A 27,216-nucleotide genomic window follows, 5' to 3' on the forward strand; every position below is an offset into this window, starting at 1 on the left:
CAGATGCTTGCGGCCCACTCAGCTGCAATAGTGCGTCTGGCTAAGGCTGCAGCAAGGGTGGGAAAGAGGATCTAAGGATGCTGATGTCAGAGGCATGAGAGCGGCGACAGACTGTGGCAAAAGTTGGGGTGAGGTTGAGATTCAATCTGGGGACGAGAACGGAGCTGATTTTGAGGTTACGGGGGATCGACTGTTATTTCGACAGCTGGCACTAGCGATGGAGCAAGAAGTTGGGACCATGGGATTGAGGCTGGGCCTAGTGCTTTGGCCTCTCTGCGGCCTGCAATATTATCACACCAAAAGAAAGGTTGTTTTGTAATGGTCATAACACAGGGGGAAGCCATATCAGTTCAAGATGCTCTTGCCGGAAAGCTCAACAAACACAGAGCCGCGTGGCCTAAACAAACTGCTGTGGAAAGAACAGAGAGGGGGAAGAAACCAAGAAAAAAGGGTAAGAAGAGGGGGGGAAGGAGAGAGAAATGAAATGGCGTCTCTGTTAGTTACAGTTGGGAGAGAGAGAGAGAGAGTGAGAGAGAGAGAGAGAGAGAGAGAGAGAGTGGGATCTGCTGCTTTTTTGACTTTAATCAAAAGCAGAGACGCTCTGCAGTGGAAAAAGCATGACGAAAAGCAAAGTTTACATGAGCTAAAGGCAGAGAGGGAGAGGCAGGGGGAGACGGGCAGAGACAAACAGACAACTACTGACGAACAGCTGCACAGAGCACTTCACTGACGGAGAGGGCGAGGGAGAAAGAGAACGAAAGAGGGGAAAGAGAGAAAGAGAGAGCACCCTAGTTACAAAAATGGAAAGTCCACATTTTAGAGCAGTATGGAAATATGGTCCTCATTTCATGATTCAATTCCCGCTCCCCTCCCTTTTTCCCTCCCTCTCTAACTACCCCTTTCCCTACCATACTCTCTTTTGCAGCTGCAGCCGGGTTATAAAAGCCTGTTAAAACACAGGAAGACCAGTAAAATGGATTGAAAAATAGCAGGAGGGAGGTCTTGGGCGGAGCCAGGGAATGGAGCAACTATGAGGAGTGAAAACTTGATAGAGAAGAGGAAAAATGCTAAAAGAAAGTCTAAACAGAAAATTGGTGTAAACTTCAATCATTGTAAACTTTACAGATGTGTGCTGCTTGTGAATTAACTGGGTTCATTCAACTTTTATTGCAGTATAAACCCAAAATGTCGATGAAACCTTATAGAACTTTAGAGGTCATTTAGCAAAAGCAACGCTGTGTGTGAGATTGTTGTTCCAAGACAAGTCTCTAGACAACTCAATGTGCAGCAGCAAAACTTCCACTGAAGACAGACTTCTTCTTCTTCTGCTGACTCTCCCTGGCTTTCTGAAATATAAGAACAGTTTTGTACTTTGCCAAAACACCATCAGCCTCCACGTCCATCCCTCACTTTAATCTCAAACTCATCTTCCCTTCATCTTCTCCTCATCCCTTCCTCATCCCTCCATTGCGTGTGCAGTAAGAACACACAACATTTTCAGGGCTGGTGCAAAGCTTCTTGTTGACTGTCTGAAAAGTGACGAGCAACCCGGTCAGCTGCGGTCTCTGCGACCGTGTAGGGGCTCATCCCATCCTCGTCTCCCGTGTCTTCCCCCTCATGCAAACCTAATCCCAGCGGCTTTACATCTTAAAACTTTCCCCCCTCCGGCTCAGGACCAGGGCCAAGGAGAAATTAAAAATTTGCCCTAAGAAGCTGAGGAAGCAAGCTTTTCCATGGAAACTTACATTAACCCTGCTGACATTACACATCCTATAACACCAAGCATATCAAAGCCACCATCGGCTCTGCCCACATATGCTCCTCTGCCTCTTCCCATGCAAAGCCTTGTCCTCAAATCACACTCTGATACGCACTCTCTACCTTCATCTGCAAGGGTTTTTTTTTTTTGTTTTTTTTTCACCGCGCGGTCCGTTATTTTCTCTACTTATTTCTCTTTCACTCTCTCTCCTCCTCCATCAGGTCGTACCCAGTTTTTCTCCACAATTCACTTCCCTCCCTTGCTCAAATCACCAAGTTAGGCCAGGCAGTTCATTATTTCAAATTTACGGCCTGTCCGTTTGGCCTGCCTCAAGGAGGAATAAAATCAGGCTTTGGTTGGCGTGGTGATCTGGGGCCAAACCCAAACTCCTCCTCCTACCCTTTTACAGTTTAATATAAAGTCATATCAAATTAAATTTAATGAATAAAAAAAGCTCCCCTGTGTGCCAAGAGCTCTACATTACCGAAACACACACACTTCAACTCGCTGCATACAGCATATACACACACGCAAAGACTTGCAACTCAACACTAAACTGCCCTCTGCCCTCTTTAGGGGAAATAAATGAATTTGGCAAGTGTGCAGGACGTTGTGTGTGTGCATATATATGCGTGTGTGTGCATGTCAAAGCTTGTATATGGGGGGTAAAATGAGACTGAGGATCATTCATCTAGTGGAAAAAAAGCATAAATTTGGAGACATAAAAATACCATGTATGTGCGTTCACTCTTTCTATAAACCTAAAATAGACAGTAACATCATGTAAATGTATGTGCATGTGGAGTAGTACCATTAGTATGTGTGTGTGTGCGTGTGTGTATTGACCCACATCTATTAACCCGCCGCCAACACTGCCACTGAATAGAATAGAGAAGGCTGTATTTTAAATGGATCAGGCTCCATGGTAATACAAAATAATGATGCTTGCGCTATATCAAGGCCCTCAAAGCCTTCCTATCCCTACATGCTCATAGGCCCTTTGGGGATTTCAGCCATTTGAAAATATTTTAAAGAGGCCTGATTGCCCCCAGCTCAGCGGCTCAGAGAAGCCTTAAAACCCTGCAGCTAAATCCTGGGGTTATGTAAGGTAAAGCCCTAAATCTCACCGCGCCTGATGTTACATATTACTGTAATTGCAAATGAAAAAAAAAAAAAAAAAAAAAAAACAGGAGGAAAAAATACAGGGTGGGGTGGGGGTGAAGAAATGCAGAGAAAATGGACTTTGGGGGCTGGTGAAGAGGAGGAAAGAGGAGGAAAGGAAAGGAAAGGAAATGAGGGAGGTGTGAGAGGACGGATGGAGTTGTGGAAAGAGGAAAGATGTAATCAGGACCTGAAAGAGGGAAAGAATGAGAAGAATACTTCTTTGACACACCGGCGTCCCTGAGAGGTAGACTCTCCTTCTCTTTAGTTCTGCTGCTTTCGTGACGCTGTTCCCCTCAGCAGACAGAGCGCACTTGGAGGGAAAGTTAAGAGCGCCGGCCAAAACCGTGGACTAAAAAGGAAATCCAATAAAACTTAGTCTGCATTTATCATCTGTCCACCTTATATCGTCTGTCATCTTCCACTCTGAACCTCCAGGGGCAGATAGAAACAGGCCTACACATGTAAACACAAATGCAAGCCTGAGAAGACCATTAAAAAGAAACCCACCATGTCGCCTTCAACTCGCTATTTTTTTTCATGTCTGTACATAGTTTGTTTTTTTTTCCTCCTTGTTTTTTTGTGTACGTTTTCTGTGCATTCCTCTCTGCATGTATGAATCCGAAATGTGTGCGGAGGCAGATAAGACAGTTAACATTATAATCACGCTGCATGATGCAATGCAACGTCTAGATATGTAAACAGGTTTTAGAGTCACTCACATGAGGAGTTTTTGTAAAAAAAAAAAGAAAAAAAAAAGGGAGCTTTTTACAGCATGCAGCGCCTGGAGGAAAATAGGGTCTGAGACACTTGATTGTGATAGCAAATGTTAAAAAACATCTTTAAATCTGCCAACGCAAGATGAAGGCTTTCAATGTCTGTAGTAGCTGAAAATGCTGCTCTTTTCTCATGAACAGAGGAGCATGGTACTTTATTTTATATTAATGAGAAACTAAAAAAAACTAAATGAACTAATAATTCATCATTGTTTTGAGTAACAATAATGTGATGTAAGGTTCAAGTCCACAGAGAGCCAGGAGAATAGACCTCAATGAAAAAGGGGAAAGTAATTGTTTGAGATTGTGAATGCCTCCGAGAACCGTCCCCAAAGCGGGACCCACACAGCCTTACAGCCATGTAACCCAGTCTGTTGCTATGCCCATTAAACATCATAATGAAATCAAGCCCGCATTACCACTGGCACCAGGGACTGGATTATACCTCACTGTGGATTAGAGGGCAGTCGGCGGTGCAAACTCAAGGAAGGATGGAGGGAATGAGTGAAGACGAAGAAGAAGGTTGAAGGAGGGGGGTGGCTAAATGCCGCTCACGTAGATCACTCACACTGTCTGTGTCATTGGCTGCCATCCAAGAGGAGGCCAGTCAACAAAGGGACTGTGAAAAGAGGAGAGAGTGTAATGTGCGCTTGCTGTGTAATGGCTGTGGATGTCAGGTAAAATGAGCCTCTGGGTTATGTTGCTGCAGTGTAGAAGTCAGGAGATCAGTGGGGCTTTGTGTCAGATGGCACTGTTACACCTGAGGACCAACTAACATCAGGCAGACTGAGAACTAAGTTACGAATGTGCTAATGCTTCTTACCGAATTTAAGAAAATGTAATAAATAAATGACGTTCTCATGCTCTTGAGTAAAGGCTTCAGTATGTTTCACATGAATTAGGACGTGTTGTTTTTCCAAAGAAACACATTGTGTCACCCGACCATGTCTAAAATCGAAAGTATTTCAATCTGGCCCACAATTTAACTGTTTGGGTTCACTGTCATAGCAACATTTTTAATGCCAGCTGTTTCTAGTGAAAAAGCTCTAAAAACACACTGGACCCGGCCTGCACCAGCACCACAGACAAAGTTAGTGACTAGCTGGTGCACATAGTTGACCATTTAGCAGTTAAAGAGCCAGATATCAGATAGTCGATGGAGACCAAAAATAGTGCTAAGAGAACAGTGAATACTGACTTACATTCATTAGGTGGACACAAACATGACTCCAAATGATGCTAATGTTGCGCTGAGTCTGCTGGATGTAAATAAGCCACCATTTGATGGCAAATTCATGTTTTGTTCTTGAAACACATTTGTCCACATTAACTTAATGTAAAGCAATTGATAAAAAGGGAGCAACCCAACATCCTAAGTGGTTAGCCAATGCTAACCGCTGCAACACCATGCAGTGGTTAGCACTGGCACCTCACAGCAAGAGGGTTCTGGGTTCAAACCCACTGGCTGGCTGGGGTCCTTTTGTGTGGAGTTTGCATGTTCTTTCCGTGCCTGTGTGGGTTCTCTCTGGGTTCTCCGGCTTCCTCCCACAGACCAAAAACATGCAGGTTAGGTTAATTGGTGACTCTAAATTGCCTGTGGGTGTGAATGTGAGTGTGTATGGCTGTATGTCTCTACACTGTGATTGACTAGCGACCTGTCCAGGGTGTACCCCACCCAAAGTCAGCTGAGATTGGCTCCAGCTCCCCCATGACCCTCTAGAGGATAAGCAGTAAATAAAATGGATGGATGGATGGATGGATGGATGGACAGTACATACACAGCTATGAACCCAAGGCAGGTTTAAATTTCCAAATTTGACTAAAATATGAACAAATGCTATTGTGTGATTGTTATTTTTCTACCAAAGTAATTTTTAAATCTATCTGCCCTTCCCTTTTCCTCCCCATCTTGTGAATCATCCTGAAGCTCTTTTCTCTCTCCTTCTGCGCTCTTTTTCTTCTAGTACTGTTGCCAACATGTGATTTCACTTATCTTCCAGTGAAATTAGAGTGGAGAAGAACAGACTAATGGTCATCTCCCTGTCTCTGCCTCTTTTCCTCCTCTCTCTCCTCACCGTGGCAGCCCTTGATGAAAGGACCTGTATATTTTGCTTTAGTTTCAAATTCCGCTGCCCGAAAAAACTGCAGATGTGGGCTGCTCGCCACACCTACACAAAAATGCTGGACTGAAAAAATAAAAAAAAAAACTAAGCAGTACAGACAAAGAGTGGGAAAAGGATCTGTAGCTCCTTCTCTTTTTCTTGTAAACACAAGATGAGCTCCTGTCTATTGCATGTGCCTGCTTGAGTGGTGCTGACATGTCCCCTGGCCCTATATTGAACACCACAGAGATGATAAGCAGAGGTCTCCTGCCCACTTGACTAAAAAGTTAGTTCATGTAAGCCTTTTGAGCTCTAATATCCCCAATAAACCTTGTCTTGTATTACTATACCTCCCAAGTGAAGAAATTAGTCATTACAGTTAAACGCCACCACTCTGGCCTGTACAGATATGGTATTCCCAGATGTGCAAACATGCTGAGCCAGCACAATCAGGTCATCACTTGAGAGATAACACTAACATGTCAGTCATCATCTCTCTCCTCCTCTGCTTTCTATTGGTCCCACAGAGGGTCTGGTGCTGTCTTCAAGGCACGGTAATAGTGATCAGAGAATCCCAGTGCGCTCTGGGCTCTCTCTGTCATCTCTTCTCTCCTTCCTCACATCCCTTTGGTGCGTTTATGAGCCATGGAGACACAGTCCCACATCTGCGTCAGCCATCATCCCTCGAGTCAGGGGTCAAGAGATCTCGAGAACTTTTGGAACAATCGTCAGAATGAACTGCTGTAATGTGGGGTTCAGAAAATGAATGTAATATAATCTTTTCTAGAGATGGAATTTCACGTTACAAGCGAACAGTGGCGTTTGGGCAAAATACATTTTTTCCAAATGCATTTAAGTCAAGTGAAATATCAGCGGGGGAAAGATGATTTTGGCTGAAATGATTCAGCCCATGAGAGGGAGGACAGACAGCCAAACAAGACAGAGCCAACGATCCATTTATTAGAGCCAGTGGAGTTCCCTAGTCCCCAAATGTAAAGAACGTATACACTCAAGAGTAAAACAAAACACACGTAGATTCTCACTGCAGTATATTTTCAGGCTAGCACTACATAGCCAAAGCCCTACTGCACCAAACTGAATATAAATCTCTTTACAAGTGTAGCACTAAAACTATGTAAAAAGTAGAATATTTGGGCCATCTGGTCTCTCATCACAAATCTTAAGAGATAATGCTGTACCTATTCATCCCCAAGCAGGAGTGCATGCCTCTCTAATAAGAGTGATACTCTGTATATAAAGAGTTTGCAGGGTTGTGTTTTTTTTCTTTAGCATTTACAAAAACAAAAAGTAAATTGCAATTGTTAGCATGTCTGGATAACTAGCTTAATATCTACAGTAATGATAATTTATAAAAACGTTAAAAAACACTATTCACGACTAGCACCCACCCTGAAGCATTTTCTCACTGTGTGGCAGCTGGTTGTAGATGCTGTCAGTTTAGGGCAGGGTTTTCTGTAAGATGCTTTCAAATTAATTCATTCATTGATTAATGCAGTTAACTTTTTAAAATTAAAAGGCTGCAGACCATTTATCTTAGTCTTGTTTCATGTTGTATTTCAGTGGACTAAGGACACCAGTCAATGGTTTGGCACACAGTGTACTGGAGCTAGAGACTGATAATTGTGAACCCTTTTCTATTCATTCGATTGAGAATCGGTTTTGAATCGAGAATCAATTCTGAATCGAATCGACACTACTGTGATAGCATTAATTATTAAATTAATTAATTTAATAATTAAAGAGATAAGCATATCATTATTTGTCACAACCTTTATCTTTCATCTTTTTGTTCCATCTTGGTGTAAAATTTAAATCCCTATGGACACTTTTGTCTATCAAATCTTGATTTTTTCATTTAAGCGCACAACACTCTAAAGGTGTGCACACTAACTGTGTACGCCGCACCACACACATTCTCACGCCATTTCCCCCTTTGTCTCAAAAAAATCCAGGAAAAAACCCTGGTTTAGGGTAACGCAGCTGTTTACTGGATTTGGGGAAGTTTAAACTTCAACCTCAGCCAAGTTACTGTACATTGGCTAAACATATCAGTTAGTCCAAATCCTAAAAGCCTTTTCTTTTGTAACAATAAAGGTGAAAACATAAACATTTGAGAGTACAAGCAATTATGCTAGCTAAGCAGCCAAACAAGATTATGTCAGAACTAAACAGTCTGATCTTACTTACTTTAAAAAAAATCATACTTAAGTATAATACTATGACTAACTAGCTCTAAACTGCTACACACTGTTTCTTTATTTAGCAATACATGTCTTCTACATAGATCAGATGTAGCTTTAGCCTTTAGTCTTTTAGTATTATGTTATGTATGTAGCCATCATGTTTATATTTAGGACTCCTTTTACAATATTCTCATTTAAAATGAGTCTGTTTGAAACATTTAAAAATCCAGAAGAAGCCAGAGACAGTGTTTTCAACAAACTCATGGAGCTAACGTTAGCTTAATTAGCTCGCTGTCTAGCTAGAAATGAGAGGCCTGTTTTTGGCTACCTCTGTCTGAAAACATGGACCTATTATTTAAAAAAAAAGTACTAAAAATTTTAAATGGTATGCCCACCACCATTATCACTGAAAACTGCATATGTGCTGGATGAGGATGGAAAGCTTGACAGCAGTAACTAGATCTAGATCACTGTCAATTGCTGAGTTTGGTTACAAAAACCCCCTAAAAAAATGAATTGTATTGCAGCTTAGTGTTCCTCCAGTAAGCTGCAATGAGTCCTCGAACACTCCAGTGCTGATTCACAGCTCCCCGGGTGTTGTGAGAGAGAGCGCTCACACACTGAAGGAAAACTTACTGCAGGAAGTACCTCACCAATAGTAACCCCATTGGGATCGTAAGATAAAAAGGCAGGGGAGAGGGAGAGCAAAGGACACAGCAAGCAAAGGAAAGAGAGGGGAAAAGATTGAGGAACGGCTGCTAATGCTTTCTGCAGAAACTGGCTCCTGAATGTTCCTGTAATTGGTGCGATCTGAGAAGTTGGATCTTTCCATTTTGACTCTCCCTGTCTTTCTTCTCCTCCACCTCCTCCTCCTCTTCTTTCCTTCTCCTCTTTCACCTCTTCCTCATCCTTTAACCTACAGGAAGCCCGTTGGCAAGGTTTTTCTCAAATTCTCTGTCTCCTTCACTTAGTAAACCCAAGTCAAAGAGGAACCACAGCGTAGGAATAGTAACGTTGGACGAGAGCGCAAAACGTTACCCTCGAAGGCAGGCCCTGATTATTCCAATCAAAATGCTAAGTCAGCACAGTTCGAAATGAGGGCAGAAAAGCCAAGATCAACGTCAGTGAAGAAACACAGGTGGCAATTTCATGATCACCTCCTACGAGATTTTCCACATGGGCTCTACTTTTAAACTTCCTCAATGTGTTGCTTACATAGCCAATAGTCTGTACTAGCAACCCAGCTGCAGCAGACAGCCTCACAGGCATTGAACTGCCGCCAGAGGCTCCTCTCTATACAGTAACCTGAACTGTCTGCCTTTGTGGTCTAGTGTTTAGACTAGTGTTCTAGTCTTTTTTATTTCAGATAGTGTCCCGTTACGTAAATCCCAGAACAAACCTCTTTGATTGCACCGATTTAGTATACGCTACACCGTTTGTATTAATGCAACAACTGGCCGTGTTTCTCTGGCGGGCAGGCTGAGAGGGCCTCACAGGCATGAGCACCTTTAAGACCTATGGCTTTACAGCTGAAAGAAAAGAGATAAGCTCGCTTAGCGGAGCATAAAGACTACCTACACACCATTCTGAGGAGAGGACTTAGATGGATTATTCACCAGCTATATGATCCACCGATGACCGTACGTGTGTGTGTGTGTTAACCCAAACACCAATAAGCCACATTTGCTTTGTCACTATACACCGAGGGAGCTGCACTGAGGGCTAGGGAAGGGCATTGTTTGAGGTTTTTCTATACCGGTGCTCATATGATAGCTGAGTTTGGCTAAAACATTTTTATACGTCGTGTTTTTCTATGAAATCCTTTTTATAAATATTTGGCTGCTTCCATAGCAGTGGTACAAAAACTTTGTCTGATTAAATAAGCCTGATTTAAATTAAACATCTGGTGAAAAAATAACTAAAAAAGATTATGAGCAAGCATGGCTACAGTTGTCAATTTACTCTGGCCGATGGACACATTTCAGTTGGTACTGGCATTCTGGTGGCATGAGGGTCTATGCTGACCATGTAACTGCAACATCCCTGGTTAAAGTGCGGCTGGTGACCTCTCCCCTTTCTCTCCCCTCATGTCCTGTCCCCTCTCTACTCTCTGGTATGAAGTAAAGGCAACAAGGCCCCCAAAAAAGTATTGAGATTTTATATATTGAAGTTGCAGTCATGTGAAAAAGCTATTGGTAATATTTTCGGTTGCATGCCTGCACATCTAAGTGAATCTCCTCTGTCTGTAAAGGATCATCCAATTCCCAACAAGCTTGCCTGACCTCCAGCTCAGATTCTGTCCCCAATCAAAAAAGCACAACCTCGTCTTTTAATCCTGCTCCATAATCACAAATTCTCTCGCTCGCATCAGCCTGGCCTTCAGAGCTCTGTACAGAGTGTACAGGGCTGAGCGCGCACCCTCGTATTACAGCAAATGAATATCTCTGCTGATTAAATCATTAAGGAGCTTTTTTCTTTTTTTTTTTGACTAGCCCCACTAAAATCCTGTCCTCTAAATTTGCTCCCTGCCTCCGTTCCTGTACCTCCGTTGTAGATCTGGAGTTAGTGACAGGATGGGGTAGGGGTTAGCGATGGCGGGGATTAACTTGTTTGGGCTGTCCGCAGGCTCAAACACTAAGCGCTCAATCACTCAATCACCGGGATCCACACGCTCACTGAGACTTAGCCTCACAGATCCCACTGACATTGACCGTGGTTGGACCGCTAAATCTATCTGCTCCAGAGCTGACCTGCATAGCCACTGATGATCCCGTATCTCTATCTGTATTGACCAATTTTCCATCACTATCAGCAGCTTGCCACGGATGATGATATCAAACAGAGAGGAGGGGGGAGGGGGGACAGAGAGGTAGAGCAGGTAGGTACAGGATTACAGGCTGGCTTTGTTTCTCTGTTTTTCAAAGCACATTTTCTAACTGTAATACCCAAAAGAGACAAAAAAAAAACCACAACAGAGAGGATGTTTGATCCAAATTGGCAGATTGTACAGACTGAAGACACTTTCGGGACTCATCAAAGAGTAATTGTGCAGCATGCTGACAGTCCGTCTTTCTACTGAGGAGACCATCAAACTTCTCAGTTTAGCATCTTACACTTCTAAAAAGGCCTTTATACCCCCTTTCCTGTCCCCCATCATACTCAGAGTGCTTTCTACTGCCAGAAGCTTACACACTTGTTTCATTAAAAAGACGGAATAAAAACATAATAACCTCACTGCTGCCTCATTCCCTTGCCTTTTACTTTTTTCCCTGTGTTATTCTTACGTTCTCTCACAGGCACCCAGCTAAACGGAAAGGCCAAAAGGTGCTTTTTTTTAATGAGAAGAATTATGTGTGCATGAAAGAGGGAGAGAAATAATAGACAGAATATCCAAAGTCTAGAAGTTCAACTCGGTGTTAACTTCCTGTCTCTCCAGAACCCATTAATATCACTATCATCACTCCTCCTCTCACACACCGCATATAAAACACTGCAGTCGGCTCCGCTTTGCACAAAGGACATCCATCGAAATGACCAAGCGGAGGAAGATAAGAGGGCTAATTTCTGATAACTAGCCTGCTCCACCATGCTCCAACACCTATCCTTACCAGAGAGCAGATCCCAATCTCTAACACTGCTGCCGGGTCACTGCACCGCACACACACACACACACGTACAGAGTATAGGAAACATCAGGCAATGATTAAGCTAATGTAGCTGTCTAACAAACAGAGAAATACTGAAAGCCATTCAACTGTGTGACGGGACTTTTTATTGTCCAAAAGCTTTATTGTCCAAACCTTGAGGAAAAATTGCCTTGATGAGAGTGAACTGTTGATTCAGGGTTCCGGCCAACCGCAGTGAGCAGTATAGCCAAGTCCTGCAAGTCTGCCGTTATTTATTTTTGTATTATTAGAAGGGTTATTAAATTTTCAATTTTATCAACACTGCTGCAGTGCCTCACTGCTTTGTCTTTAAACGTATAGTCATACTTTTATTTATATGTTTCATTATCTAAACATCTTATCTTTATTATCTCACAGAGAGCACTTTTGCTCCTGAAATATTTGTTTCTGGAATTGATTTCTCCTGTTGCTAATGTCCTTCTTAAAGACTTTAAGTTATTAAGGGAATTCTCTTTTCTTATATACATAGAGTTAACCTAATTCTTTTGTGGGTTGCAGCCCATGTGGTGAAAAGTAAAGAAAAAACAATGAGAGGGGAAAAAGAGAAAAAATAAAGAGGAAACTAATGCAAGGGAAGAAATCTTGGAGAGCCGGAGGTGAGAAAAGATCAAGTTGAGGGTTTGGAGGAGAAGGAGAGAGATGGAGAAGGAGAGCAAACGAAGCGGCGCTGGTGTCTGTTTTCCCTCTGGCTGGTGATGGGCGACTGCAGCCAGCATAAACACATGCCTTCATGGCTCACACATTTCCTGCTTCACTCCACATCCCAGCGCTGGGCCACACAGGCTCAGGACACCGCAGCGAGTTTTGTGTGTGTGTGTGTGTGTGTGTGTGTGTGTATTTGCATGCATGCATGTACGGTATGCATGCTCACTGCTCTTGTGGTTAACGTGGACTCACACTGTTTGTGCACATCTTTCTGTTATCATCTTAAACTCTAAGTGCGTCTGTGTGGACGCGCACACAAATTACTTCAAAAAAAAAAAAAAACCCCACACGTCGGCTGAATGTAAAGGAAGATATATTTCATATGGGGCTACGAGGGAGGAAACAAGGCTTATTCCCATCTGATTCTAACATATGTGGTTTAACAAGCATTAACACTATTCATCTCCTTACTTGTTGGCTTACTCCTCCTCCCACAGGCGAGATATCTTAATGTGTAGTACTCTTTCTCTCTCTTTATGGTACATGCGTGTGTGTGTGTGAACGCATGTGTTGCATCATTCTGCTACTTTAAGGGGGAGTGTAGCAGCGAGGTTGCCTAATATGTTGATTCTACACAGCTCCTTTCATCTAGAGAGAGCCTCTTTTCATCTAAAGCGAGAACCTCCTTTATCACCTTTCAGACAAAATCAGGCGGAAAGAGAGATTTAAGACACAATGGCGACAGGTAGAGAGAGCAGGGGAGTGTGGGAGATCGGGAGACGAGGAGGGGGGGGGGATGGATCGAGGAGAAAGGGAACCAGAGAGATGTAGAGAAAGTGAACCGGGGGGGGTTGCAAGGGTCCTCGCAATCTATCATCCTACAGAGACACATTTTCCAGTCGCTCTGTCTTAAGGGCAGCGCGAGCCTGCTGTTAACCGGAAAAGACATTACCGGTCAGCTCCAGCTGTGTCCTCTCCTGTCCTGAACTCCGAGGCTCATATGCTTAATTTTTAGGTGTTAATTTGAGAAATGGCGGAAGAGACTTGTTTGGGAAAGCTCTTCTCACCATCCCGGAAAGGCTGTATAGATTTGGAGAAAAAGGGGTCACTGAGGCAAGTCGTTCCCTCTCTTCTTGGTAAATGGGGTGTAAAACAGGCCTGGTGTTGAAAGTGGCTGTAACCCAGAAGGAGATGATTATCTTGGGCTAATTTCACCCATAGTGGGGATCTGAGTATCCCTTAAGGATCATATAAGGGCCTTACAGACACTATACTGGATGAGGTGTCTCTGAAGTACTTTAACAAGACAATCATCCGGGCATCATTCTCCCTTGACATCATGAATTTGGCTAAGGAGGAACAAAATGAAAACTTGATGCAAAATATATTTACAAAACTGGTTCATGTGCCGTGTGTCATCTAAACATCACCCCCAATGGAGGCTGGAACAAGGCCTGGGAGTCCAACCAGTTGAATAAAATGCCAGCCGGGGAGCCGAACACACATTCTGTCTTTGTGTCTCACTGCTGTGAAAACACACAAGCGCAGAAAGTCTCCATCTCTCAACCTGTGTAATCATGTAACAACGTGTATTAAGTACGTTCGCTAAGGTCATTAGTGTACACAAGATGAAACCTGATCATCCGCTGGCCTATCAGCTTACATGAAAATTAATATGCGTCACACAAACTCTCTCATGTGACATTTTGACTTCTCTTTCTCTATCACCCCCCCCCCCTTCCTCCTCTCTCTCTCTTTCTCTGTCTGCTTTTCATTCTGCCTGTAGCCTCCTAATAGCTCAAGTGAGGTCATTCTTTTTGCAGAATGCACCGAGTAACCCCTGTCTGTGTGTCTTTGCATATGTATGCGTGCATATATGCATTATGTCTGTGCATGCATAAAAGTGTGTGAATATATGTGTGTGTGTGTGTGTGTGTGTGAGAGAGAGAGTGTGTGTGTAAGTGTGTGTATTTCTCCTGTGGGCCCAGAGCAACTCTGCACTGCTCTGAGCTGAGCAGTGAGCAGTGGGCTGTTTCAGGCTGCGGTCTAAGTTCAATAAGCCAGGTTTGACATATGCTAGCATTCTGTACAAACACTGTCCAGTGGTCGGCCCTGCACTCTAACCCTGCTATTATGACTGCTGTGTGTGTGCGCGCACATGTGTGTGTTCCTGTTACAGAGAGAGCAAAAGCGAGAGGCAAGAGAAAGAAAAACAAAAACGAGAGATGGCAACTTAGAAAAATACAGTAAAAGCAGAGTCCAGAGAGGATGGCGTGATCGGGTGTGCAACCCAAATCTAAAAATGTTATAATGTTCTTCCACAATAACTGAGTGAGTTCCTGGGACTAGTGTCAGGGTAGGACAGACTAAATATAGAGAGAAGAAGATGGCTCAGCCCAAGACCAGCAGGTGGACCCATACATCAACGGGGTTATCACAGGAACAGTAGAGGTGAAGACAACCGCACCTGAGCTACAGAGCTCACAATACCCCTGCTGCTTTGTTTTGTCTGCTCAGTGTGCATTGTGGGTGAAGCAATGTGACTGCCACACTCCTCAGTACCACACGAGACAAGATTATCAAAAAATAACGTGACCTTCAGAGACGGTTTTTTTTTTAAATTATCCATTTTTATCCATACACTGAGAGCATGCCTACTTTGTTGTTATGAAAAACATCCCGCGATATTAAACCTTGGATCTTGATATACTGTGTAATGAAATTCACCAAATGGAAAAAGTGAATTGGTTTAGTGGTCTGAGAAACCAGCGATGATGTTAATCCGGAGAATTAACTGTACTTTGCTGTACTGCGCTCTAATCTAATTGACCGGCGAAGGCCATCAGATAAAAGCCCATCCTGTGTGCCTTCCACATCCTGCGAGTTAGCGCTCGTCTGCCCACCATCCTACCTGCCCGCCTGTTCTCTATACACCCACTTGACTAACTTACCTGCCCACCTAACAGACTGTTTGTCTAACAAACTGTCCGCCTTCTACATCGACAGCCTCCTTCCCTACATTACAACCTGCCTAACTCTCCACTTGTCTCACTAACTGACTACCAGACATTGGCTACACTCTGTCTTAGTGGTGGTTCTCCCATAAAGAGCTACAGAGTGTCAGCCTGCTTGCCTGCCAGCTTGCTGCTCCCATAAGGAATGAGGGACCAATCTCATTAGGGGAAGATTAGGCCAACATCTGTTTGCTGTCCCGATGCCACTGCTGCTGCTGCTGCTGCTGCTGTGGAGCTATGATGAGCGGCAATGCCACTGCCAGGGTATTGTACCAGCTAACATGCACACAAACACACCCACTTTCCACACAATCTAAGCTGTTATGAGATACTAATCACGGCTGTCATTGGCTTGTAGTGGGAGAGCTAGTGGTGGCCAGACCAAGTGTGTGTGTGTATGTGTGTGTGTTGTCTTTGTTCTACTGTATGGTCCAAGCCCACAAACAAGACCCAAAACACCCAAGAGAGATGAGTAACAGACCGAAGACAGAACCCAAACAGCTATAATGTTATGAGAGGGAGAGAGAAAAAAGCAACAAGTGAGTAAGAGACAGAACTGGGGAGGGATGGAGGAAGGGATTGAGGGAGAAAGGGAAACACGTGAGGAGGTTAAATGTAACAGAGGGTTTATTGTTTGTGGTTCTTTGGGGAGGGAACGAGTGAGCGAGCAAGCGAAGGAGGGAAAGGGAGCAGGACGAGGGGAGGAGGCGAGGAGGAGGGAGACAGTGGGAACAGTGCGTTGGCAGAGGACAGAACTTCAGGCAGACCTGCTCAGTCTGCAGACTGAAGCCTTCCTACCAAACAAGCACCAACATAATCAGACTAATGCTGCTCAGGAGACGCCCAGCATACTGAAAAATCAGAAGAAAACAGCTATGGCACAACATTAAAACACTCCACAATAAGGCTATCGCCTTTCCACACTCATAGACTACACAAAATACACACCCAAGCATGTGTGTCAGGCTAAGCACTTGACATTTGGTCCTGGATAGCCATCTCACAGAACTCGTACATCTCAGCCACCCACACTCAGGCTGCAACTAACGATTATGATATTCACTAGAAACCAGAAAATATTCACATTTGAGAAGCTGGAACTACAGGATGTTTTTTTCTTAAAAAATGACTCAAAACGGTAAATCGATGATCAAAATAGTTGGTGATTAGTTTTCTATCGACTAATCATTTAATAGACTAATCGTTGCAGCTCTAGCTCACACATTCATTAAACACAAACTCAATGGGTGGAAGGCATTACAGAAAAGGAATTACACTTTTCCTTTAAGAGAGTTAGATGAGAAGATTGATACCAATCTCATTTAAGTAAGGAGCTAGCGCCAGGGGGCAATTAGCTTAGCTTAGCATAAAGACTAGAAGCAAGGGGAAACAGCTAGCCTGGTCAGTCCAAAGTTCAAAAACGTGCCTACCGTCAGTAAATCTCATTACTTGCATCTTGGTTTTGTTTAATTCATTCATTGTTGTTTTTAGATTTTTGTTTCTGTACAGATTAAAAAAACAGACCCAACATGTTACTTAGTGAGCTTGAGAGGTGTTGGTAAGCATATTTTTGAACCTTGTAAAAAGCAAGGCTAGCTGTTTCTATTCTTTATGCTAAGCTAGGCTAATTGCCCCCTAAAGCTTAAGTTAAGTCACTTTGGGTAAGATAACTTAGCTAAGTGAAACAGCAACATTTGCAGCTATGTTTAATGGAAGTCACCTTTCTATGCTGGGAATAGATTGTGTTTGTGTTTTGTGTCAAAGTAATCTTAACTCCAGGCCTACTTACTAGCTGTTTTGGAGCTTTCAACCTCATCTCAAGGTCTTCATCAGCCAATGGAAATTGATTTTTTTATTACTTCCAACCTGCCTGACATAGTTTTTCCTCTAAGAAGATTGCCCCCAGTGAGTTTGCATTTTCAACATTCTTCCCCTAACACATTTTGAAATGTCCTGGTTCAGTATGATGGACGTGGATCAGGGCTAAACCCTTGGGCCAACAACTTTATATCTTCTTCTTTCTTCTTCTTTCTGTCTTCTAAAGAGCATCGTATTCTGCTGTGACTCAAGGACCAGTATACATACATGGAAAGCAACACACACACACACTTCCCCGTCAGCAGCAGGAAGACAACCAGCAGATAATGATCTGCGTAGGGCTGAGTGGTCTCTCTTTCTCTCTGTCTCCCTCTCTAACTCTTGCACTTACTCGTTTTCGCTCTCCGTCTCTGACAGATTTTAAGTAAATACCAGCAAACAAGCAATTATTTCTGGCAGCCTGGGCCCCTTCTCCTTTCCAAAAGACATGGAGCAGAGGGAGAGGGGGTGGATGAAATCACCCTAACAGATGTGATTTAAATCAATATTACATTATATGTGCCTTTATTTATTTAAAAAAAGTAACACAGGGAACCAAACCAAAAAGGGCCCAGTGATGACTGCTGCCCTTCACTTGACGGAATAATTGCTTTTAATACATCGGGGTTTTTCATATTTTAATTTCCTTGTACCCCCTGCTTGTCCTTCTTCTATGTTCCTCCAGGTCTGAGCAATCCCCCCGATGTTAAAATAATATCAAGGAGAAAAAAAATCAGCCGAGCTGTCAAACGTAGAGTTTTAACACAAACCATATGGTGGAACGATGGAGGTAAACAGGCGCAAACAGAGCTGGGCTGGGAGGAAGAGGAGGGGTGGAAAGGGAGGCAGCTGAGGGAGGAGAAAAGAAGCAGAGATCTTGAGAGGGGAGATGGGGTGAGATAAGCCAAATGTTAAGGAGGAGGAGTTGGAGTAATGGGAGATAGAGCTAGGAGGGGAAAAAAAAAAGTGGAAGAGAATTTCGATGCAACCGAGGGGGGAAAGTGGAGGATGAGGAGTAGGAGGTGGAAAGACGGATGATTGGGAGGGGAGGGGGGTGGAGAGGGTGACAAACATGTAGTCTGGGAACAAATTAAGGTGTTGTAGTCGAGACTTGACAGAAGGAGAGGAGGAGTGGGAGCTTCAAACACTCTTCTGTGTTGTATCCATTATAACAGAATACAGGACAATAGCAGGGCTTCATTCCAAAATGCTATAAAAACCATTATGAATTAAAAAGTTAGTTCACAGTAATTGTAACACTGCTCCATTTACAAAATGCATCTAATTAAAATACACAAACTTTTAAGAAAAGTGGAAGACACTGATCTATTGTTATATTGTATAGTATATATATATAGTCATTTTAAACATTCAAAGCCAATGGTTAAGATTAAAAAAAAACCCACCAACAAAAAACTTAATTGTTGGTCTGCAATGGGATGCCAACCCCAGTCTCCTGCATGAAGGTTGCATACACTGCGCCCAACCACCACTACCACCACCCCTGTCCCAACACCCTAACATTCCACCTTCCTACATACAGCACAAACTATTTCCTGTAGTGGCACTAAACGCTGGCATTGGACGTAAATCGACCACATCATATAAAACAAAAGAAGAATGGGAGAGGAGATATGGTTCAGGGTGGAGAGAGGGATAAGAGATAAGTTTGGAAACATATCAGTACCATGGTACAATATCTTACCTTTTGTTGGAACGGCAGCAGCAGCAGCACAGGAACAGAAACATGGAGGAAGAAAAGAAAAGACTGTAATTAGCATTGTTTTCAGAAAATACTGTCTGCTAATGAGGAATCAGTAGGAAAACACTCACACCAGTAGACTAATAGTTGTCACTTGCAGAGGTGGATAGTGACATTGTTGCCAAACTGGCTCAAAGGTAGAGTGGTGCACCATTTATGTAGGTTTAATACAGACTCTTTTCCCTGTGTGAAACTACTACATTCCTTTGGATTGTGAATATTTAGAAGGGATGAGAAAAACATATTATATATATATATATTTAATATATTATATTGTATTGCAAACATATTATGTTGAATTTCCCTGGAGGTGAACACATGCTGGTTCAAGAACCAAAAGTGTAAAAAAATGAAATGCACTTGACCATAGAGGCAGCAGGCCTGCAAAGGTGTAAGGGCCCACATGAAAAGACTGCATTAGCTCGTGGAGCTCCTTCTAGGATCATGTCTAGGATAGCATGTAGGCTAATGCTTCTAGGATTCATGCTACAGCTGATATGTAGCTACGGCATGAAAATGCTTCCTGAGAGGTGGAAGCAGCATTTTACTTTCAGCCATGCTAGCAGCGTGGCTTGGTTGGTCCACCACTTTGACCCAGACTGAAATATAACTAACTAGTTGATGGATTGGCACCAATTTTTTTTTTTTTTTTTACAGATATTCATGGTCCTCAGAGGATGAAGTCTTTGGTGATCCACTGACTTTTCCTCTATGAGATATATATGTAGATATTTGTAGTTTTGGGTGAAATATCTCAACAATCACTGGATGGATTTTCACGAAATTTGGTACATGTCAACTTTTGGTGATCCCTGACTTCTCCTTTAGTGCCATCATCAGGTCAAAATTTCAGTTTGTCTGACACTTTGGTTTTATACCAAATACCAGCAAAACTAACAACCTTCCCATTAGCCTCAGCTGTACTTTGTGTCTGGTGCTACTTAGCAAATGTTAGCATGCGAACAGACTAAACTAAGATGTTGAACATGATCAACTTTATATCTGCTAAACATCAGCGTGTTGCCATTGTCACTGTGAGCAAGTACAGCCTCAGAGCTGCTAGTATGGCTGTAGACTCTTAGTCTTGCATTTTTTCTAGAGGGAAAAATGTTTCTAGGTAATCAATTGAGGTTGAGTGTGTTGACATTAGCTGTGTCGGCAAGACTGGAAACTCGGCTTCTCCTTGCTATCCACCCGTGTTTGCTAGGAAAGGCTCAAGCAGTCGCGCAACAAAGAAAATGATTAAATAATTTAAAAAAAGAAATTAATAAATGAACAATTCCAGTTTTCCACAGGTACAAAGAATGCTTTGGTGTATTTATCACAGCCCAGTAACACACTCATTCATGATGTCAATGACTCCTCCCTCCCCTCTCTTCATCTGTCCCTCCTTGTGGTGGCATGGCCCCTGTCAGGTGACACAGGAGCTGATGAGGCCTGACAGAAGGTCAGAGACCTCACTTCCTACTCTAATTGGTCCTGGGTGATAAACCAGCACCCCCCCCCGTCCCATGGGTGTTTGGGGCGTTGGGGGATTGGTGGAGCAGGGAGGAGCGAGGGGTAGCGGAGTGGGGTGAGTAACGGGGGTCTAGCGAGGCCTCTTCTAACTCAAGCATTTGGTAATACGCTAATTAATTTTAAGAGTTCGACATTCCCCTCTCTGGCCCTCACTAGAAACAGATGTTATGCTGAGAGGGAGGGGAAAGGGGTGGCGGCAGCGGTGGTGGGTGATACGGTGAACGCTGCCGAGCGAAACACAGATACAGATCTCCAGAATAGGAGAGGAAAAGAAAGAAGAGGGCGACAGAACAACAGAGAGAAAGAATGTTTTCCGAAAGGATCTGAGTCATTTCGCCGCCCCCCTCTCTGACAGGTGAAGCGGATGACAGTGCAATTTCACACCTCGCTGAGCGAACGACTGATTCTCCTGTGTTAGCGAGGAGGAGAACAAAACATCCTCCTGAGAAGCCGCACACGTGCCCACATGTACAACGCACACACACGGAAACAATGTAATAAAATGTATTCTGTTCACACTTGTGGGTTACACCCGCAGAAAAAACACAATGGCCTATTCATGAGATATGTGTGTGTGCACAATGACACGTGTGTCACTGAAACAGAGAAGTTGGGGGGCATTTTAACTAAATAAAGACACCGTGCAGTGGGACTGTCGACACATCACATTCACATGTTAAGTTGTCACATCTGAGCAGGGCAGCAGTGAGTGCAGGATAACAGGAGATAGAGTTTTTTTTTTCCCTAATGTGTCAGGGGGATCTGGAAGTGATCTGTGGCCCTGACAGGAGGGGTGGGTGGGGGGGCATGTATGTGTGTGTGGGGGTTAGAGGGATTTAAGGGGGTAAGGGGCGGTGGGGAGGTCTAGGGAGGCCCAGTTGTTGTAACCTCTGACCTTTCGGCACGCTCCAGGGCCTCCCAGAAGCCACTTCAAATGCACCCTGCATGGGAGCCCCCCGTGCCACAGAGAGAAAGAGGGAAATAAAGAGCGGGGAGTGCAAGTCTCAGCTGTCATCGCTGTCACCGAGCTGCATGTGCACTAAAACCTACTCACAAAACAAGCACACTCTATTTGTTTCTGTCCTCCTGTTAACCACAAGTCCTTATGTTACTTTTAGTCAATGTGGACAAGTTGCTGCGCCATGCATACATTCTCACAATGGTTTGACTGATGCATCCCATAAACTCCACACACAGATTTGCTAATTCCCCACTCCCTGTAACCTCTAGATTCTGTATCGAGCATCCTTTTGTACACACTTCTCCAAAATTCAGCATGAAATTTTTGGTATCTGGTAAATTTAGGATCTCAACTTGAGTTTTAAACAAAGTTCTGAGACAAAGTTTGGCTGCACAGCATGAGTTTGTAATGAAAGACCCACTGACAGGTCAGTGGGGTTTAAGAGGTTAATTCCACTTGAAACATTCCTGCCTAGCACTTTCCCTGAGGTCATGGCCCTAATAAGTGTTTTTTTTTTACTGTCTCCCTCTGTCTTCCTCTCCCTCCAAAATTCTTTTCCATCCTTCTCTTGGACTGGATTCTCCTCACGGTGTGGCAAAGATTTGCACACAGTCACACACCACATACTGTACAAAAACAGCCACAACCTCAGCCCAGCTCCCCTCTCCTCCCCGCTGCCCTGCGGAGCATTAGATGTCAAACAACAAACTCCCATCTTACTGTCTTTCTCCTCTCCGTTTGCCTTAGCGTGTGTGGTCTGATTACTCAGACCCCTGTGGTTTCGCTCTGACCCAGGGAGTATGCAGAGCAGGCAGGGCTGCACAGGCGGGTGAGTGGGTGGAGGGTTGGGGGCAGTTTGATGAGGGGGATGTGCCAGCATGAGGAAACGCGATATCATCCGTGAGCTGTCAACCTCCAGTGAGAAAGCAGACCCAGAGTCGCGTTGTCAGGCCAACCCCGTCCTGCCTTAGTTGATCCCCCAATTCTTTTCATAGCCCTTGCGGCTATTTCTGACCTATGTGAAAACCACCTGACAGTTGACGGGAATCTGTCATCAATCTTCTTGACTGAGGCGCATGCACGTACACACACACACACACACACCTTGTGCAAACATATACATCAACATTCAGTAATAGCTGCAGGCACCATATTGATCCTGTACACATATGGGAATTCCCGTCCAACTTTAGCCTCCTACAACAGTAGCACACACTTCCAAGAGTCTGAGGGCGGAGGGAGGGTTGCTCATTTACTTTGGCTGTGTCAGCAGGCAGCAGCCACCTTGGCCAGACCAAAGTCTTCCTGGGTCTGTCCTGGCCCAGGGTGCTGTAACAAAGCAGTAACAGCTTGAAAGAGAGAGAAACTAGGAGGAGATGGAGAAAAAGGAAAGATAAAACTGGTGGAACTTAACCAAGTGCATTCACTCAGCTATTGTATTCAAGTACACATTTTAAGGTACTGTTCTTTACTTGATTATTTCAGTACGATTTTATACCTCTACTCCACTACATTTCACAGGGAAATATTGTACTTTTAACTCAACGACATTTATCTGACAGCCATAGTGCTAATACTTTGCAGACAAAGATGTCAAATTGGCTAAAGAGTCTTCAGCCATGCTAGCAGCTCTGTGAGACTGTACAAAGCAGTGCTTTCCGCTAAATGCTAATGTCAGCATGCTAACACTCACAACGACAACGCTAACATGTAGATGTTTGGCAGGTATAATGTTTATCATGTTCACCATCTTAGTTTAGTGTGTTAGCATGCTAACATTTACTGAGGCTAATGTGAATATCATTAGTTTAGAAGTTATTTGGTCACAAACTAGAAGTATTGGACTAATTCTAATATAAGTATATAATAATGTGATTACAAATCAAGCTGAACAGGGCATGAATGTGTGTACCATTAATCATGCTGCTAGCATGTCTGGAATCCTAAACATTAACAACATATGATACATTGTGAAGAATTTAACTACCCGAGAGTATATCAAATTAGCTCCACCTCCACCAGCTAAAATATTAAGATGCTGCTTACAAGTTAAAGGCCCTATGAAATGAAAAAATATGTTTTCCCAGTTTTAATCCTGTGTCCCTGTGTTAATTGTTCATCTATCTCTTGTTATATGCCAAATATATCTCAAAAAATCAGTACCAGAGTATTTTTAGATCAGAATCCCTGTCTTTTCTCTTCCTGTAAAATGGTTTCAAATGTTTAACTGACTCATCCTGCACTCAAGGGTGTTCATTCAATCAAATGTGACTCTGGGTAAGTAGATAGCCACACCGGTCATATAAAACCGCAATTGATTTGTGAACCATAGTAGTTAACAGAGCAATATAGAGAGAGATAGGAAAAGATGTGCGTATGGATATCAGTGGGCAAAAACTTTAATTTCCAGAACAATGTGTCTGAGGTCTAATTCACTCATCTCTCCCTCGTCTTCCTCCTGATCTAACAACAGGTGAGGATGTGTGTGTGGAGCCAACAGTCCTCTGTAGCTCCATCTCTCCCTGCAGCTCAGCATTGTGCTAAACTCTAAGCCCTGCCCAGTTTTTAGCGGTCCAATCAAATGCAAAGGATTTGATTTAAATTCCTCTTGTAACCGTACACTGCTCAAATATTCCGTTTCACTGGGAGATATGTCACAGTACAGACGCTAAAGACACTCTAACTTCTGTTTCATGAGGCCGTTAATACATCACTTGTAATAATATGATAATAATATAACACTGACAGGAGCCACTTTGCATAATGAGTATTTTTACTTTTGATACTTTAAGAGCATTGTGCTGCTAATACATTAATTGAATGAAATGTAATGTAATTCAGTATTATTATGTCGTAGTATTGCTACTTTTACTTAAATGGTTTTGCATATTTCTTCCAACACTGCACAGATAAAGAAAAGGAGAGTCTGAAAAAGAGAAAGAGAAGCGCTGCCAAGCAACTACTAGGCTGTATCCCTATTTGTAGTTTCTCTGCACAATTCGAAAAGCACCGGTTCTCCAGCCAAAGAGTACAAACTCATGATGCAGATCATTAGGGTGATACAAGAGCTGAGCTATAGAGGAAACAAGTGAAAGGGTGAGAGTTGTTTTTGACAAAACATGATTATAATGATGTTATCACACCGAGGGCTTGAGACAGGTCCAGCCTAGAAGAAATACAGTAAGCGCGCACACACACACATGGCGCAAGAGGCGATTGTGTGGTCAGAGGGGGGCGGGAGAGAAGATTTTAGTCACTTAGTCCTTCATTTCCTGTGAAGGCACGCTAAAGAATTCAGCAATGTGCTGCAAATGTTTCACAAACAACTGCTGGCCATATTGGTGATCACAACTGGCAACATTCCTCAATTGGGTTGATTTGGGCTCGACACTCGACAGATTGAGCTGTGCGAGTCTCTGTGTGTTCACCATCGCACATGTTCTAACTGTCATACCAGTCATCTGCTCAGAGCTCTCTGCATACACTGGGCACACGCATACACACATACAGTGAAATATTGACACAAGCTGCTGGGAGCGAGGCTATTTTGTGCAGCAAAATGCAGGAAAGGCCTTGTCTTTCAATCACTCAAATCTTGGCCTCTGGTTCTGTTTTGCTTAATGTCTTTCTGCTTTTGCGGGCCTGAATGCATAACACATGCTAAACGTGTGCGCTCATGATAATGTAAGGGAATCTGAATAGGAGGCATAGCAAGCTGTTATGCATCCATTAAGCTTGCAGGGCCTGTGGATGCTGATTTTAGCTCACTGGTCAGGTTTCATGGCTGCGTGAGATTTAGAGGAAACAGGTCTTCGGCTTCGACCTCCAGATTATCAGTTTCTCTATAAATACGGACCCTGGAGAATATCCCAGCGACCTATAATGACAGACACCATGAATTCTGGAGTCAATGAGCCTAACAAATGTTAACAATGCAGCTCCTCTCGCCGTCGCCCCCTTTTCAGCCCCCAACCGCCGGGACCATTGTAGCAATTAGTATAATGAATGTGGTTTTGCTGGTAGGTAATCACATACTGTATGGCGCAGCCCCCTCTCCCCACATACAGGCGCTCGGCTATGAATGCTTTGGTTTCATTACAGTCGCCCCAAAAAAAAAAAAAAAAAAAAAAAAAAAAAAAAAATCCACTCACTCCCACTCGCTTTTCCCTCTCTCTTTCTCTTCCTTGCAAGCTCGCCTCCTAACTCCTACACCCTTCCTTTCCGCTCCGTTCAAATCTAAACAAAAGACACATCTGGTCTGTCTCTTACCCCCCTTTTCTCCCCTCTCGCTTTCTTTCTCTTTAACTCCCTCCTTGTTTCTACTCTGAGTCTTTTTCAACTATTTCTATCAGCATAAGAGCAGCACTTTGTTGGTGGGAAGAGCCGGGTGAAGGAGCTTTGTTAGGGGGTCAACCACTCAACTTAAGACTGTCGCTGGAGTCCAACTCTCTGTGAAAGACGACCACTGTATCCCACAACCTCATGTATACAAACTCCTGACTGACTGTATAATAATCTGCCTTTCTCAAAACCGTTTATGTATCCAACATTGGTAAACGGCAGGATTTTCTAAACCTCCTGTGCAGTGAGGCAAGAGTGCAGCGAGCATGCGAAGAAGTGGAACTTCCAACACTGGCTACATCTGTTTAAAACTGTGTCACAAGCAGAAATGGGGGCACGTTACTGCTCAGATTTAGAAGTATTGATTCTCTTCTCAAAAGATAACCTCTTTCATCCGCTGTGCCTAGTCAGAGCCCTTTGGGAGTCTCCGGTCTCCGCTAGGCCCACTGACGCCGTCACATACACAAATGGAGCTGCAAGTGTGCAGTAAGGAAAAAAAAAAAGGCAGCTTTGACATCTGTATGCGGGTGATTGTTGTTCATCCACAGATGTGCATAAAAATGTACATTTTTCACAGTAAATCTCCATCTGTGTGTGTGTGTGTGTGTGTGTGTGTGTGTGTGTGTGTGTGTGTGTGTGAATGTGTGCCACCTTTAACCCTGCATCCCACCATAATCACACACCGAATCCACACACTGAACATCAAGACTCACATCCACTTCAGGGTTCAGTTATCAAGCTGTCTATCTGTCCTTCACAGCAGGGTCATACGGGTCACCATGACTCACAAACTGCCTCACTTTTGCCTCATGAGCTGTCAAACTACAGCCTCACATCTGGACCCAAGGTGCTATTGTCAAGCAGCAATCCTCTTCTGCTTTTTTTTTTTTTTTTTTTTTTGCCTTGTCTCTCACTTTTTTTCACTCCTTTTCTTAACCGTATATCTCTCTTTTTCTCGCTCTCTTCCCAGCCGGCTCTCTCTCTCTCTCTCGATTCCTCCCTCCCTCCCTTGGTTTTTATATAGAAAAACATTCCTGGTGTTCTACTCGGCTCCAGTGAAACCTGGTGCTTATTTTCAGTGCCCTAAATTGATAGCAAATGTGAGGACAGATCCCTCCTCTCGTTCACTCTTCCCTCCCTCCCGGCCCCCCCACCCCCACCTCCTCCCTTTTTGGCATTAACAGTGAGGATACGTGGAACATTTTTGTGACCATATTGAACCCTGGGGTTTTATGTTTTTGAAGGTGTTCTCCTTTATATTTAACTGCATGTGTTTTTGCTGAATTTCTGGGGAGAGAAAGTCTACAGCCTGAGAGTCTCCTTGAGAGCAAGACTGAGTCATAGACTTTTTGTTTTTCAATAAGCCCCCCACTGCACCGTGGAAACCAAACCTGGTTAGCCTCAGCTGTCTTTACCCATAATTCAACAAT

The 27,216-nt window shown here is 43.5% G+C and overlaps 1 protein-coding gene across 13 annotated transcripts in view; it reads right to left on the reverse strand.

The window, feature by feature from the left end:
* Positions 1-27,216, reverse strand: part of nfixb (nuclear factor I/Xb) — a 146,939-nt gene that overhangs the window by 46,936 nt on the left and 72,787 nt on the right. The gene's annotated exons all lie outside the window — the stretch shown is intronic.

Source organism: Thunnus maccoyii, chromosome 18 (genome assembly GCF_910596095.1).
Source record: "Thunnus maccoyii chromosome 18, fThuMac1.1, whole genome shotgun sequence".
Taxonomy (NCBI): domain Eukaryota; kingdom Metazoa; phylum Chordata; class Actinopteri; order Scombriformes; family Scombridae; genus Thunnus; species Thunnus maccoyii.